Source organism: Telmatherina bonti (genome assembly GCF_933228915.1).
Source record: "Telmatherina bonti genome assembly, chromosome: 5".
In the NCBI taxonomy this organism is placed as follows: domain Eukaryota; kingdom Metazoa; phylum Chordata; class Actinopteri; order Atheriniformes; family Telmatherinidae; genus Telmatherina; species Telmatherina bonti.
The window spans coordinates 28,853,107-28,871,045 of NC_136623.1; positions in this window are offsets into that span (position 1 = coordinate 28,853,107).

The following is a 17,939-nucleotide window of genomic DNA, read 5'->3' on the forward strand; positions in this document are numbered from 1 at the left end:
AAACGTGACGGAAAAGTCAAGTTTTTATTCATTTTCATTTTATTAAAAGACATTTTCATCACACGTCTCTCCTCTGAACACAATAACTCATGTCATCTCTTTGTTCTGCATCAAAATCAACTGAATGTGGTGTGTTTTGTGTTTTAGCATAAATATTTCCACAGCTATAAAATTACCAGTCCCGTTCTTCAGTAGGATCCGTTTCCTTTTCTCCAAATATGTTGAACACTGAACCAAAAACAGTTTAGATGATCAATAAATTCCTGCTAGAGGAATACCATGGTAACAACTAGCTTTAACTTTATTTGTTTTTGTTTTGTTCTGTTTTTGCAGCGTTGAATCTGAAAAATAAAAACTTAAAATACTGCATTTTGTCTAGAGATATGATAAAAACAGGATTTAAAAAAGAAAAATGCTTCAAGGCATTTTACAGTAATGTTCATGAATTGTCACAAATACAATGAGATTTGATATATTTTATAATGGACATGTCACTGCCACCAAGCAAAAGGTTGGAAAGAATGAAAAATCACTGGTTTCTAAATTCACTTTACCAGCAAACATAATTATTTTTACTTCACATTTCTCTCTCCTCTCAATAAAAGGTAGAAAATATGTTGACAAACTATTTGAATCCATAATCATGCTTGGTAACTTATATAATAATAATTTAATTTGTCTCCATAACAACAAGTACTAATATTTTCGTTTTGTAACTATTTCACGTTATTTAAAATTATTGGGGGAAACAGAGACAAAGACGCTTCAAGTGGAATATTATATGTCAAGAATAATGCCCTGATGAGGTGTCCTGCGCTTCGCGTCAGACGGTTCATGCCTCTGTGTCATCCATTAATTTCTGATAATGGACACCTTGGAGGGCATTATTCCGCTTATACCATGGTCACTCACAAAGGAAATAATATAAAATCAATTACTAATATTGTTTTTACTGTTAAAATAATGTTTTTAACAAGAAGCAGCGGAGCAGACTATTTAATGTCTCTTGTTGTGGCGTTGCCAAGGTAACCGCTATTGGCAGCACCCGCAGCTCGTTCGGCAGCAGCTACTATTGGTGAAATATGATAGTGTTGCGGGATATGTGTGTTACTGTGTGGTCCAGTGAGTTCGGTGTGTATGAATGTGAGTGAGTGTGAGCACGGCGCGCCGTCAGGTGATCGACCCTGAAAGATAACGATTTCCAATGAAAATATGGTGATTTTCTAAAAATGCAAATTTCTTCACAATATGAAGGAAATCGGGGAGGATGTGCAGTGGTTGATTTCCATAACAGTATAAGAAAAATTAGGCCGTGAAAAAAATCTAAATGTGAACAGCACGGACCTTTTTAATTCTTGAAGATCGCTTTGAAATTGGCATAACTGCTGGAGCATTAACACAGAGAAACACACGCACCACTGTAGGGTGACCTCACAGCCACTTTATCCCTCTTTGAGATCTGGAGCTTCATCACACACTAACTGATTAAATATTATTTAATACAGTTGAAACAATATGATAGATATTCTACCTGCAGTGACGGATTTTAACTAATGATTTAGATAAAACATGAACATAATACAGTAGTGAGATGGGAAGGGATCAGGAGACTTTTTTTTTTTCCCTTTCTCCCTTTTGTACTCTAGTTATCATTCAACCAGTGGTCTAAATCAACCTGAAAAAATAAAATACCTTAAAAACTCGCAGATCAGATACATTAATTCGTAACCATGGGCCGCTGTTTGACATATTTGGCAGATATTCTGCTTTCTGTTTTGTCCGTTTGTCGTTAACATTTCTGTTGCCACGGTTACCAACTGGCGTTTGAGCCAGCGCAATAATTTAGAAATATTTGGCTATTTGACTGAACTTTTTTTAACTGGTGTCCATTATCACTTTTTAACGGGCACCCTGCAACCAATCAGAATCAAGTATTCACCCAGACCATGGTATAAGTGCTATTAGTTAAATGTTTGAAAGGAAACACGTGAACATTAGAAGTCATAAAAATAAAAAGCAAAGTGTCTGCATACTTACAACCATCAAACAAGCTTAAATTTTGTGATAGGCACTATAAAGCTTTGGAATCTCTCTCTCTTCTTCAAACATGGCTTGTTTGCTGCCTTTGGAAGCAGCTGAAGTGAAAGCAAAGCCCAGAATAGACTGCATGCCTTACTCCTGAGTCAGTTATAATAAAAACTAAATAATGTACTTTTTCTTCCCCCTTAATGCAAACCCAAAACCTTTCCATCCAACTTCACTCAGAGGCTCCACACACTGCACTTACATGCAGTGTGTATCACAGGTCTGTATGCATGTATCCTATCTTTAATCGTACAAACAGGTTAGGAAAGAAATTATAGTGTGACTGAATTTGCTGACTGTAAATTTGTTAACTTGAATAATCTCGGGGCTTCCATTCACTGTATCTTTTTATTCCTGAAAAATGAGAGAAAAATAAATTCAGAGCAGTGATCTTAACAACTTTTGAAATTTTACATCTCTATAGATTTTTCTTTGTGAATAAAGTCACATAGATGTTGTTGAGTTTGTATCAATCCTCCCGTCATAATGCTCACATGATTAAGTTCCAAGCAAAACAAAACAAAGTAATATTGATGCTATAATCGTGATTGCCATTTGCTTTTTGTGAGCTATTTCAAACTCTTCATTTTAATTTGATTTCTGTACCCAATTCTCTAATAGGTTACCCTGCAGAAACTGACTCGATTTCATTTGGCTGCTGTTCAACTGTACAACACTTGAAGAGAATCCAATGCTCATCTGTTTAGGATTTTCCAAGCTAACAGGTCCATGTGGGGAAAAGACAGTTACGCACATCTGTTCACATTGACCAAACTATGTGTAAGTCACTATTATTGCTATAGCCTGCTTATCCACTTGTCCCACTGCCTCCTCTCCTAGATGTGCACAACTTGTTTTTTCACTTTAAATTTTACATCTTTGTACACAACATGACTTAAATCATGACTGAATACAATGAAGAACATTATAAGTGGTTTATTTGATCCTAATATAAGTAAAATAAAGATTGTCAAATGTAGCAAAGAACTTGTTAAACTGATGGTTAATACCAGGCTAGCTTAGGCTAGCACTGAAAAACCTCAGGTCAACACAGGATACATGCCATAAAATTTTAGACACTCATGATAAATGATTCACAGAAGCGTTATTGTAAGATATTTCTTCTACAGACAAAACAAAACCATCTCAACATTTTTGCTTCTTAACATTGCTTCTATTATTCTTCTATTTGTTTTTTGTTTGTTTGTTTGTTTGTTTGTCATCAAAGAGCTAAAAAAAACAAATTAATTAGGAAAATGTAGTCCAACATATAGATATTTTTACTGGCTGTAAGAATTGATGCTAGCACTAATGTTTTTTTCCCGATGTTTCATCACCAGCTTTTATGACTTCTTTTCCACAGACATCTGCGTTTTCCTGGGCAAACAGTCTTGACATTGTTTGGTGACATCTGAACAGTGGAAAAATGTGGCTCATTTCATGGAAAATGGCATTTGGTGGTGATGCCATTTTTGCAGGGGCATTCAGCTATTAAAAGCCAATCTAACAAAGGTGCATTTGGTTCTGCTTGCAGGCTCATGAAAGCAAAGAGCATCTAAGCTCTTTCCCCCATCCAAGTTTTAATTCATTCCTTATAATGTAACATTTCCCCCCACCACCACCGCCACCTTGGGGAGCACTGGCAGAAAATGAGACGTCACCCACTAGCCTCCAACATGGCATGTCTGTTTTTTATTACAGGTTGAAGGTTTTTTTCCTCTTCCAAAGCTTTCTTTACACAAATGGTTCTTTTTCAGGAATAAGTATATGATGATAAATGACTGTTGGAAGCTCACACTGTGTTAAACTGCAGGCACATGTATCTTTTGAAGAAGAATGGAGGGAGAAAAGTCTGACCCTCATAACGTAGAAAACTGATTGAACTCTGTTTTCATAGTTAAAAACTGAGGGTTCCCTTGAAAGCATATCAATCAGTCATCCGATGGTGAATTAGTTCGTTTATTTGACTGAATGAGTGCAGCTTTTGAAGAAAAAATTACTTCAATACTTAGGAAGTCAGAAAATTTTCTCACCCAATTCCTTTTTATATGTGAAAGTGTGCTGTTGCTTACCGTTGGTGATCATCTGGAATGATACCGCTTTGTTTATCAAATTTTTACTCAATAACACAACACAAAATGAAGCATAAATAGTTCATTTTGTGTAGAATTCATCTGTAGAATTCATTGTTCCTCTTTAAATCACTGTAGCTCACATCTTAGAAAGGTCTTTTTGTTGCTCACTAAGAGCAAAGCTCCTTTTAACACAGATACTGCCTGTTCCCATATGGTTTGGACCAATGCCGGGAAATGCCACCAGTGGAAACACCCACCAACACCTGCCAGTTATGCTCGCCATGACTGCAGATTGGCAAGGCTCCAAACATCCTGTTTCCAACAAACCTGCCTGGAAAGTTCTGATGAGGTGTTAAGTGTCAAGTAAATGGCGAGATAAAACACCTTAAGTCAGGACACAACTCCCTCCATGGTACTTTAGCAATCGCTTCATGTTTTGCCAAGACCTTTATTAAGGTGGCCCGACTATTCTTTCTTTTTCTTTTTTTTTTTTATTTCTGGGTGGTATCATGTGGTCAAAGATATTATTTTTGTGCTTGAGACACAGTTGCTTCCTTGATAGGATGGAACCTGCCAAGTTGCATCCTTCTCAGGCTAGGAAAGGGGCCTTCCTTGCATTTAGAAAACACATAATTGGTAAGTAGGCATGAAAAACATCAATGGTGTCATCTACACCTTATACATACAACAGCTGAAAAACTATTATGGATTTCAGTGGCTGGTATCTATTAGCTGGCCGCAGTTATTTATACAGGCAATGTGTACTTCATTGTTCTTTTATGGAACACATAAAATTGCTAAAACAAAAAAGTGAATACATAATGCATATTCTGAAATCAATCTTTTGTCTGTACCAGTTTGCAAATGTGCAGAGCACTGTGGGTGCTCCACAGATTACGTAAAATTTTACTGAAGTCCTTTAAAGGATAGTTGACATTGGAACAATGCATTAGCAAGCTTTAGTGATGTAGGAAATAGTCCCATTTAAAGACAGACAACTGAACTTTTGCAGATTTCCTCAGTGACATGCTCCTAATCAACGGCTAATTTGGCATCCATCTTTCATCCTACCTGTACTGTAAGCTCTCTCCGGAACGCAGTCTTATCCTGACTCTCTTATCTCTTGCTGAATCCTCTCTTTTTTCTTTTCCTCTCTTCTTCTGGTAATTTTTTCTTGTGTTTCTTTGCTGAATCAGCCACTGTGCACATACAAAACAACCAATGTGTTGATATCCACTAGCTAGCATAAAGTGAAATTCAGCTACAACATCACACGTCGTCCTGAGGTTTCTCAGCCTAGAAATGCTTTTTGGCAGTGATGGCTCCAGAAATATGTATAATAAATGTCTCTGTGCCAGGGATAGACAAGTCCTGTCCTAGAAGACTACAGTCCTGCGGGTTTTACATGTTTCCCTGCTCTGACACACCAGATTCAAATTAAATGGATTTAAAGCTGATAAAGTTCAAAGCTACAGCTTTATAAAGCTACAGCTTTATAGCTTTATAAAGTTTAAAGCTACAGCTGATAAAGTTCTGCTCATTTATTATTTCATTTAAATAAGATGTGTTAAAACAAAGAAACATCTAAAATTTGCAGGAAGATCGAAATTGCCAACCCGAGCTAAATGGTGGTCATGTAAATGCATTGGACTGTGATCTATACAACTTGGGGATTAAAGTCTGATGGCTGAACAAAAACTGTTGCAGACAGTTAGGAGGACTGTCCTCTGTCTTTACAGGATTTTTACTGGAGCTTAGGAAAAGTAACAAAACAAACAACAAAAAATAACTATTGCCAAACCTCCCAAAGCAAAGTTTGCTCAATAATAAAAAAGAACATTTCTTTCTTCTAAACATTTAGTGTGGAAATATCAGATATTGTTTTTTTTCCTGGTTAGAACAAGAAATAACTTCATTTTGATCAACAATAAAGAAATTATTGATGCAACAGACATGTACAGAAACTATATGCCAAAGTTACAAAATACTAGAACAAAATATTAAAATATCAGAATATATTAGAAGACTTTTGTTTTTTGTTGCCCATTTTATGCTGTGTAACTTTACTTGTAAAATGTTTTACATTTTGGTTCTAAATGTGAAAAAAAACTTATGGCCACAGAAGATGAGGATATTACACTGTTTTTCAAATATGATCCAAAAAAAGCAGAATGGTGCTTTCAGACAACCAACGCTGGCTGCTGTTTTATGGCAACAACTGAATTGCTTGACTCTGGCAGGTGGGGGGGGGGGGTAAAAAGTATCACAGAATGTACATTTCACCAAGGTCATCTTGGAGGGAAAATGTGCAAGCCAAAAAGAGATATTCTGGAAAGCCCCCAACAATACAAACTTTTGCACAGAGGGTCAAACACACACACACACACACACACACAGGAGCATGTGCAACTTAGTTCTGCATGCACACGCTGAAACTCACACAACACAAATGCCCATTTTATTTATTTAGATTCATGAAACCTCAAAATGTTCAACAATAGCTATACAAGAATGAAATATGAAAAGAACAACAGCAAACTTTTCATCAAGCAATATCCAAACACACAATGAACAAACAGTAAGAACCAACTTCCCACCATCCTTGCACACACACTATAGATCCAACTTACACTCCAAAGCTCATTTTTTTGGATTTAATCTTAAAACTGCAAGTCCCATGTGTTCCACCATGGTGTGAAGAGAAGATCAGAAAGACAAGAGAACAGAGGGATGGAGGGAGGGGAAAAAGCATATGCATTTTACATGCAATGGATTTCCAACAGCCTGGCATCTGAACAAGCAAACTTTCAGCCACCAGCTGGGCTTGTACAGTGTGCACATTGTTTATGGGTTTAAGGCAAGAAGTGGTAGCATAGCAACTTTGTAAGAGAACAAAAATAAACAGCCTTTTTGTGGACTGTGAAAGCATGCTGAGCTTTTGTGTAAATCTCCTCATAACACTTAACGCTATATCAACTATTAAAAATGCTTCCAGAGTCCTCTTCTTGCAGCTCAACGCCTGTTTTTTCTCAGAGAAAACTTAAGAATCTAAACATGTTTCAAGAAACAGATCAGCTGGAAATATCAAACTTTAAAAGATGAATGAAGCAGGAAATACTGTTGTGATGTGACAAATTAGACACATTTTGCAGTGTTATAGTCTTTCTCACTGTTTTGTGATATGAAACAGAGTTGTAACTGCTCTGGGCAGCTCTAAATGCTACATGGACGAGAGTCAGAGTTGGTCCCGGTTAGCGCCAAGCCAAAAAGCTGTAACAACAAGAAAGAGCACTAACTCAAATCTACAGGGTTTATTTGGTTTGAGTTCCACAGTGTCAGATACTGGCAAGCAGGCTTTAGACACACAGCAGAGCCGAGAAGAAAACGGAATAAGAAAAAGTTTCATTTGAACACTGTTAAATACAGGTTTGATCATTTATTAGGCATTGATGACAAGCTATCATCTCCACTATGTTTGAGGACAAGAAAATATAGATTTTTTGGTGGTGACCACGTCATGGGCTTACAGTTTTGGTTTCATTATTTTGGTTTAGCTTCTGTGAGATTTCCATCTGAAGTGTTGTGGTGTTTATTTTCTGGTTTTCAGTTGGGTTTCCTCAAGTTCAGGTAGTAATGTCTGTGGTCTGTGTTCTGTATTACTTTGTTTAGTTAGTCAGTTTTGTTTCCTGTTTTAATCATAAGAGGTTTACTTCTGATGTACTTTCCTTTCCAGTCCCACCTGAAGCCACATTTAATAGCTCTGCGTAGAAAACGCTCTAAATTTTGTGTGTAAGTACAAAAAAAATCCTGATTTATCAAACGTGTGTACACACAGCTGTAAGTACTTTCTGATGATATGTCCCACCTGTTCTAGACTACCCTGCATGTTGGAGAAGTGAAGAGAAAATACTTTTTGGAAAACTTGGTTCAGGTGTTACCAACAAAAGAAAATAAATTACTTGGGGGAAAGTAACAGCTGCAGTTAATTTTGCTGTGTCAAAGGAAAGAGCAAATAGAAATAGTCCGAAATCAAAATCACTACCAAAAAAACATCCAACAGACACATCTTCAGCTGGAGGACAACAGGCAGGCATAATCACGGACACAACCCCATGTAGGATTATTCTTGGTGAAGACACAGATGCTCTCACCGCTGTACAACACCATTCGGTGCATCCAGGTGGAATAAAGGTGCTGACAGAGGCATGGCTACACAACCAAATCCATAAGTGAAATATAGGATCAACATTGCAAACTCTAGTTGTAACACTCACCAATCAACCAGCCATCCTCAACCTCCTGCCTCCCACAGAGAATATCTGCAGTGAATAAGTCAAACTTTCCACCACGCAACAGCGTTTTTAAAAAAAGACATGTCTGCACCATAGATTATTTGTGTGTTGATTGACTGTTTATGCAGGAGGGAGAAGAAACTGTAGAAGTTGTGTTTTATTTGAGAATTAATGGTGCTGCAAAAACAAGATAGACCAGTGCAAAACTTGACCAAAAAAAAAAAAAAAAAAAAAGTTGTTTGGTCCATCTTGTTTTAAATTTTCTTTCCATGAGGTTTTGTTGGTTTAATATCAATCATGAATGAACCTACTTTCATAATGTTTTGTTTTTTTTTTTTAAATTAATACCAAATAAAACTGAATTCTTTAGTCTCCTGAAGTCTAGGAAATGGGTCATACTCCTCACCTCATGTTTCCCACTGACTGGCACAGGCAGTATATTATTATATTATATATCATATCTGCACAACTCACATTCATCACTTTGCAGAACTGGTTTTACATTTTTGTTGAATATGTGTAAAACTGTGATGTGCTCTACTATGCCTTTGAGTAAATCACAAATTCCTTTTTTGTGCCTTTAAGTCTGTGCAGGTATCAACGGTGCTGCACTGAGGTAGGTTCAGTCCTACATGGAAAAGTTCTTGTAATAAACAGGGTGATTCCTACTCTGAGGCAGTGCCACACAGCTTTGGTGTTCCTCAGAGTTCTGTTCTGGAGCCCATCCTGTTACATGGCGTGGACTTTTGAAAAATATGTCTCTTTTTACTGTTTAGCACAGGAAGTCTGAATCAACTTGCCACACAATCTAAATACTAAAGGTTTACAGAAACAGCTAAATGATTATCTAAATGGCATTAAAGAGGCAAGGCAGTGAAAATCAGCCCTACGTTGACTCAACATTTCTCCGGCTATATCCCTTTTTTTTGTTTCCTCCCTTCCTTCCATCATGTTCTCTTAGCTTTCATTTCTGACAAATGCTGCTATCTGCTTGTTAGCATGTGACGTAGTGTGTAAAGTCAAACTTACCTGCAACATTACACAGCATCCTGGAAGCAAATGTGATCAAGTTTTTTTTTTTCCCCACACCACTGTCCTCCTGTTCACTATTAGATAAAACCCCTTCGGCCAATCGCTGAACTGCCTCATTTTCAAACTACGGCTGGAAAGCTCAAGTCAAGCAGCCAGTTGTGACTTTGCCAACAACTCTGCAATATAAACATGATCAAGCCTTCAAACTGGCTGCCTCCAACCTATGGAACAATGTAACAGCCCACATGCCTCCTTTCTTCAACATTTTAAATCACCTTTAAAAACTCAAAAGATATTTTCTTCAAATTTTCCCTTAATTCTGCTGTCTTTTACTTTCTGCCTTGTCAAAAACAACCACAGTTGCAATTTTACTTGATCATAGCCAGCCAGTCAGTTCTTGGTTGTGATTCTTCATTGCAATTTACTCTTTCAGATTTGTTAAAGTGCACTCATCATCCCCTATCCCCATCTTACCTTTAGGTTTCATTAGGTTTCTGCCATCCATCTGTTGCTGCTCTTCCACCACCACTAACTCGTACACTCCAGGGTATTCTTTCACCTCCCATAAACCTTTTTCTGCTTGTACTTGGATTAATTTAATCAGACCTCATTAATCTCTCTCAAATGAAATGATGCTCAAACATCATGCAGAACAAACGGAGGGGACAAAACGGAATGAAAGAAACCAAGGATCAACAAATATGAAGGAAAAACAAGCAGATGTTGCTGACTCAAGTTGAAACAGTCTGCTAGGCATAAAGTTTAGCTCAGCCTGCCTTAAGTAGGCTCACCTGTGCGGAAAGGACAGGTGTGAATGTAATAGCAGCCAGGAGGCACCTCACAAATCCACCCAGCAGTGATAGGGGTGCGATGGTCTCCGCAGGTCCCTGAGGAGAAAACATTTAAGCAATATGCATGTCTCCTGGCCCTGACTAACGCACACCCTCATGGATAACACATTCCACTAGGTTAAACAGCCATGACAGCTGTGGGTGTGATCAGCAAAGTATCTGTGCAGTTAGAGATGCTCACAGACACACAACTGCCTGTTTTACACAAACATGCACACATGCTGTACCCCTACACTTTAACTGGACCCTCCCAAGAAGCACTGAGGTGCATCGCTGAAATTCAAACCCTGCATGGACAGGGCCCTTGACTGCGGAGAAGCAAAGCAGCTCATCCTGAAAAATGTAATTTCTTGGTGAGAGAAGTGATCTGCAGGATGCAGAGACCATGTAAAGAGATGAAGGTGGGACTTTTAGGTTAAAATAAACGAAGGAATAGACATTTTGGGCTGCTTTGCATGATTGATAGTTATAACATTTAGTTATAACTCTCAATACTGCCATTTGTTGCGTTTTGTGGAAAATAATTTCGGCCCATTTTAAAATATCTGTATATTTATCGTGTAAAGCTCACAATATTAATGTTTCCTCTCAAAGGTTTTCTTGCCATATTTCCTTTGCCAGCTCCACTTTCCTCTCAATGTGCAAAGCTGCTCATTAGTGTTAATGCCAGGCTGCGTGTCTGTATTTGTTCTTCAGTGGGTTACTTTCCTGTCCTGGTTGTTTTCCATGCCTTGAGCCCGGTGCATATTAATAATGGCTCCTGGTATCACTGGGCATCAAAGGAAAATGTGTGACTGGTTGTAACGACTCCCATAACACATCCGCACTGGTGTGCTATATCAGGGTCATACAGAAACATTAGTGCCTTGTGATGCTAGCAGTGGTAGAAGAGGAAATGTGACACAGCCATTGTGTTTGCCATCTTGGCAGTGTTTGTGTGTGTCTGTGCGTGTGCCCACTTGGCAGTTAGGAGTCATTAAAAAAGGGCATGAGGAAGCCATCAAGTGGCTTTTTGACATTAATAAAGAACAGCACTGAGAACCACAAGAACCCACTCATACACACAAACAACAGAAACAAAATGAAGCACATATGCACACATACAAATACTGTGAGTCTTTGGTGTTTGGCTTCCTGCTTCTCTCAGCTACAAACACTAAATAATAAGTGTGATGACCCCGTGAACATACTTAAGTGCACAAACACACACAATCCTGTACAAAAATAGCAGTGCATGACAGAAGCGTCAGGGTCCCATGCTAGAGAAAACAACGATCAGTACAAACCACAAAGTGGATGTTTTTGTTGCTTTATTTAAAGTAAAGCTTGAACACTTGTAGCGTGGCTTCTGTCAACCTTAACCTGTGGTATAGCCACATGTGAGTAAGATGAAATAGTCAAATGAAAGTGGGCTGTGGATAGGTGAAGGAAGGGTGAGGAAGTTGTCTGACAAGGCGTTCAGTCACCCCTTTCAACGTTCTGGGCCAACAACCGTCACCACTTCCAGGCGAGTGTCTTAAAAGAGGATGTTGTGTGTTCAGAGCTGCTCTGCACTTTCTCAACTGCAGCTATATCACTTCAAAAGCTTAACCACTGAACTGTTTGTTTACAAACTGCACAGCACTGATTGTATGGCAAACGCTTTGTATGCTGGAATATGGTACAGTACACGCAGGAACTCTGGATATCCCTTCAGAGGAGGCTTGAAACGCTTTCCCTGCTCAAGGCTGTCATCTAGTGGCACTGAATTTAATGTTGCTAAATCAACCGTGCCTCGACTCGACTTGTCTCACTGAAACAAAAAGCTGTGAAACCTTTAATCTCTTGTGTTCCTTCACTGAATGTTCCCTCCAGTGTTGCTCATTTAGTCCTTGTACTTCTCTGAGCATGGTTCGAGTTTCACACATCTGCGTGAGATGGGAGTCCTGGTGATTTGTAGCACCATAATGTCTCTTCCTCCACCAGGCTTCTCCTCCCAGACATTGAGATAACAGCTCTCACCTTACAGTGATCACCAGCTACAGAGTTTGAGCAGGGTTTCCTCGGGTGGATAAGGGCACAGAGTTGACCTGAGGGCGGGGAGGCAAGGCAAGAAAGGGTGGAGGACTTGCAGGTGTCCAAACTCCCCTGGCTACAGACAGGTGCACGGCACCTGTGTTACATATGTTCATATAAGTGTGTGTGTGCAAAACTTCAACACTCCTGACTACCATCTGTGCTCTGTGAAGTTTCTTTTCTCGCCCTAACACACTTACCATCCATGCCTCAAAAGCATACAAATCCACACAGTCTTCAAATAAAATCCTACAGTGAACCTGAAACACTCCCTCTTACACGTACACTCCATCAGGTACGCCAAACACCGCTGCCAGATACAACACATACATGCTAGTGGACCCAGCAGGACAATAGGATATTAATCACTAAGCAGCTTTCTCTTAGATCTGAGCACAACGATAAATACACCTCTATTATTTTTTATCACAATGATTATTAAGAGGAAACAGATTGTTTCATTCACTAGATTATTTTGAATAATCTAAGTTTAAGCTCAGACCCCTAAAATGATCAATATGCTACAATATGTTTACATCTGCAGTTGTTTCCACCTTCTGCATCATCTTTGTATTGTCATTGTCGTATTAGTAGGGCATTTTATCACTTTACTATGTTTTTCTGCTGGTCATCTCCCTGGTTTTAAAAATAATTTTACATCTTTTTAATGGTGTATTTTTATAGTCCGACATGTCTACGTGGAACCTTACACGCTGAAAAATTTGATCAATGTACACTTATTTGTTGAATGAGAATAAGGTCTGTCTGGAGTTAAATGGACTTGTACTTATATAGCACTTTTCTAGTCATGCAGACTACTCAAAGCACTTTACACTATTTGTCACATTCACCTGCACATTTATACAACACATCCTGATAGGCACATCAGAAGGCAGCTTGGGGTTCAGTGTCTTGCCCCGGGACACTTTGTCATTTTAGTCAGGAGAAGCCTGGAATCGACCTCCCAACTTTCCAGTTGAAGGATGACTGCTCTTCCTCCTGAGCTACAATCCCCCCTGTTTAAAAGTCTAATGTCTAAAACGAGAGCTCCCTGTCCAGCTTTATAGAAACCGAGACACGTTTTTGAACAAAAACAGTTTAATGTATGTTTATCATCTTAAATGTGAAAAAGTTAGTTTGTCACTATAGATTTTGGCTTTTCCAGCTGGACTTGAAAAATACTTTATTCATCATTGAGATAAATTACAATATGGTAGTAGTTTTTGTTTAAAATAAAAACAATAAAATTAATGAGAAGAATTTAGTGCTTTGTTCAGCTGGCACGGATGATGTACCTTTCTGTCTTGCATTGGACTTCAGCTTCTCTCTGAACACATGCTGTTGTTTCTTTGTTGTGTTGTGTAGAGGATGTGAGGAATGATCCATAATGAGAGAGGAAAAAACCTAATAAATCATAATTGATGTCCAGCTCCAAGAATAAAGCAACTCTCATTTTTTGCCTCTTCTTTATGATTCATAATGAGCTGGTTAAGAGTGAAGCTTGGCTACAGAGTTCAGTAAAAATGCTTTCCTACTGCTGCTTAATGATCAAATTTGTCCAATAATTTACTGGCTCCTTCTTAACTTTAGCCACAGTACATGTTAATGACAGTTGGGTTGGCATGTTTTTCACTACAGTAACAGATTTAGAAAACAAAGAAATATTAGCTGCCAGCAGAGCAAAAAACAGAAACACAAACAAGTTTGTGTTGTTCCAATGATTTTAATCAAAATTGTAAATCTGTTTTGTATTTGTCATTGTTTATAAATAGCTTCATTCTATGTTTTCTTTTCTTTTTTTTTAGTTTTGTTTCAAGCAAGGACAGAAGTTTGAATATCTACATTAAGTATATACAATCAGTCAAAAAATGAAGCAAAAGCTCCTGTAGCGGCAGCACAGTTCCAGCAAGAAGGTCACTGGTTTGAGCCTCAGCTGGGGGGAGGTTTGAACAGCTGCCTTTCTGTGTGGAACGTTGCACGTCCAAACACATGCATTTAAGGTTGATTGGCTACTCTGGGTGTGAGTGTGTGTGTCTGTCTGTCTCTCTGCATTGACCCTGTGATGGACTGGTGACCCGTCCAGGGTGTAACCTGCCTTTTGCCCAATGACTGCTGGGATAGGGTTCAGCTTCCCGGATCCTCAGTTAGATTAAGCATCTGAGAACATGGATGGATGTTCCTGTATTTTAAAATGTGTCACCATGCTTAAATTTCAGTTTTCAGAAAATGTCAAACTAATAAAATATATCTGTTGTTTTCCTGACATATTGAATTTTGGGTAAATTGATTAACTGTTTTAATTACAAACAACATTGAAAGGATGCCTCCTGTACTTGTCCTGCTTTAAAGGAACCTGCATCGTAACCTTGAGGATCTTCTTTTTATGGGAGAACTATAATTTATATGTATTTTCATCTTCCATCTCAAACAGACTTCAGTAGCAACAACACAAAAACAAACACTTAAGGGTCTTTATACAAAGATGAGAAACCCACTATACCTGCATTGCTTTGCAGACCGACATCAGTATGCTGTAACATCGTGGTGCCACTTGAAGGCAGTCTGAGTATAATGTGGTGAAGTCGAAGCTGTAAGCTGCTCGAGGTTGTGTTGGTGTTGCCGTTGGCCTTTTAGCTTTACTCTGCGGTAGAAAATAAGAGGAGTCAAAGTAGGCAAAGGCCTTCACTTAAAAGGGATGAAATTAGAAGACCCTTTAACCAATAGGTTCTGAAATCACACATAGCATCATCCCAGAAGTCTGTTTCACTTTTCTAGGATTACACGTCTGTTAAGGATGGTAATTTTAGGTGGTCTCTGAAGTCAGTTAATCAATGAAAACCGATTAGTCGATTAGTTGTGACATCATCAGTTATTAAATTAAAAAAAAAAAAAACATGCCATCCTCAAAGAGAAATTGTAAAATGTGAGATTCTCTTGTGTAATGCGCATTTCCATACACAAGCTTTGCTTTTAATTATTATTTTTTTGTTGTAAACACTGTGTAGGTGCCAGTATCCTTTATTGCTCACTAGGTAGACGAGAAAGTGGGTCAGACGTTGGAATTGAACCTAGCTAGCTGCTAAAGCTGCTGAAGAAACATTTCTGTGACCGTTTGGTGACTGTGAAGCTCTGCAGTATCATCTGATCAATTATTCAAGCCGTTGTGTACATCCTTAATGTTTTTCCATCTGCTTCAATTCTTCAAGTCTTAACTGAAATCAACTTTGTGTGTGTGTGGGGGGGGGGGGGGGGGGGGGGGGGGGGGGGGCATGAATACCAAGGTTTCACTGGACCAACTGTGTGTCTCTTTTAATTTGTCATAAAACTTTGTCCACAATCCTGGTAATTCCTAACACCATGCCAGGACCACTGGCAGGAGGACCACAGGAGCACAAAGGAGAGAAAAGAGAAGAGTGAACTCTCTTCCTTCAATCATCACAAGATCTTTGGCAAGTAAAATAGACAAATTATGACTGCAAACAAGAGCAGAAGATTGGGCAAAACGTATAATTTCTTACACTGAAACTTGGCTGGAAGGGACACGTGCACTCCCAGTAACATCAGTTTCTTGTTACTGTATAGTAACTTCCCACTGATGCACCACTGATGTCAAACTGTTGGCTGTTAGTTTCTGACATGTTGTCTATGGAGAGCTTACCTGTTATATCTGGCCAGGTGTGTGTTACCTTGCACCACTACAGTGAGTGTGTTGCATCTTTGACTCATCTGTTGCCAGGCTATGCCACAACCCCGATGCATTTAAGATGCAGTTTGTCAACTGGAATTATTCTACTTCATATTTTTTTCTCAATCAGTTGAACTCCAACAATATCATTTCTCTTTTGAAAGTAATAAAGTCCAGATGAGTTGTTTTTTTGTTTTTTTTTAATAACCCTTCAAGTGCAAAGCAACTGTGTGAGTGTGCATGCTGTTGGGTTTCTTAGATTTTTTTATTATAAGATTGTTTAAATAAGACTTATGTACCATGTACCATACAAGAAATCATAAAATCCTGAGATCTGACATGAAACTGAGGTGAGACCACCACATAAGTCTATACTTTTGAGCACTTCTACATGTTTTACCTAAAGATTAAAGTTTTAAATTTAACCTCTAGGTTGTGTCTCTTTTCACCAAGACTTACTAGCCAGCTGAGGGTCAGTTTAAGAGGGGGAGTTTAATCAGGACTCATTGTTCCAAAACAGTGGTCCTCTCCTCCTACAGGGGGGTTTCTCTCTAAGGAGGAAAGGGTAGAGGAGGTCTTCTGATGAGGTGAAGAAGAAACTGATGGAGGGATACAAGACTGGAGAAACACGCAAACGCTCAGGAGAGATAGGGCAAACAGATATGATTTCACAGAGAGAATTAAAAGCTAGTAAAGACGGTCCATCTCTGTAATTACCAAGCGAACCGCTGGTTGAACTAAGACTATTATTTGCAAGTTAGCACTCAAACCACTTTATTATCGCTGAAAAACATCAGGAAACTGTTCTGCTGCAGTTAGTATCCAAAATAAAACAAAACCAGATCTTAAGTACAAGTACACACAAGTATAAACACGTTCACAAACAGAATTTCCCCAACGTCTGGACAGCATTACATGGTGTGTAGAGGATCCCCCCCCCCCCCCACCACCACACACACACACACACACACACACACACACACACACACACACACACACACACACACACACACACACACACACACACACACTCCCTAATTATAGTCTGCATCAGTGGAGACTGAGTGCTCTTGAGAACACGTTTTATCACTGTATGGTGGCAACACAAACACACACAGCACTACTCAAACATGGTAACAGAAAGCAGCTGCATTAAAACTACAATCTGCAGCGTACAGTATAAAAGACTGTCTGTTTTGGCAAACATAGTCCTCATTTTCATGAGCAGGAAATTACAAAGTGGACAGAAGTGATACGTAAAGGAAGGAGAAGACTTTGCCTCATGGAATTTTTTTGATTTTGCATGATGATGATGGATAACAAAGGGCACTGTGGGAACTGTAAACAGCACGCACCGCAAATGATGGCGAGCCGGGTATCATGTGATGGTGCCTTGAACTCTGCCTGTGAAGCAGAGTGAAGAAGGAAGCGTGGTGGAAAGGCAGAGGCCCAACTGATAAACAGAGCGACGGGGTAATGTACTTGAAGGCCCGTGACTTCGCTCTCCGGAGATGAATAATGAGCCAGGCTGCATGTAAACTGCGGTTGGAAAACAACAAAAGCTGCTGACTAACTGTAGTGGTGTACAGAAGTGGGGACGCCCTGTAATTTGAGCTCCTGTCTGTGCAGGGAGGTCTCTCTCTCTCTCTCTCTCTCTTTCTCTCTCGCTCTCTCTCACCTAAACACGCTTGTTTTTTCTGAATAAATTAGGACCATGAAAGTAAATTGTAAAACACTCCGATTTTGTTCTTTGAGAAGAGGCCTTGTGAGTCAGCGGCCGTCTTCTTAAAACAAGTCGTCAAAAGTGAGTTAATAATGTAGTCAGGTCAGAGGTCTGCACTGTGAAGCAGGTTCAAACAGACCC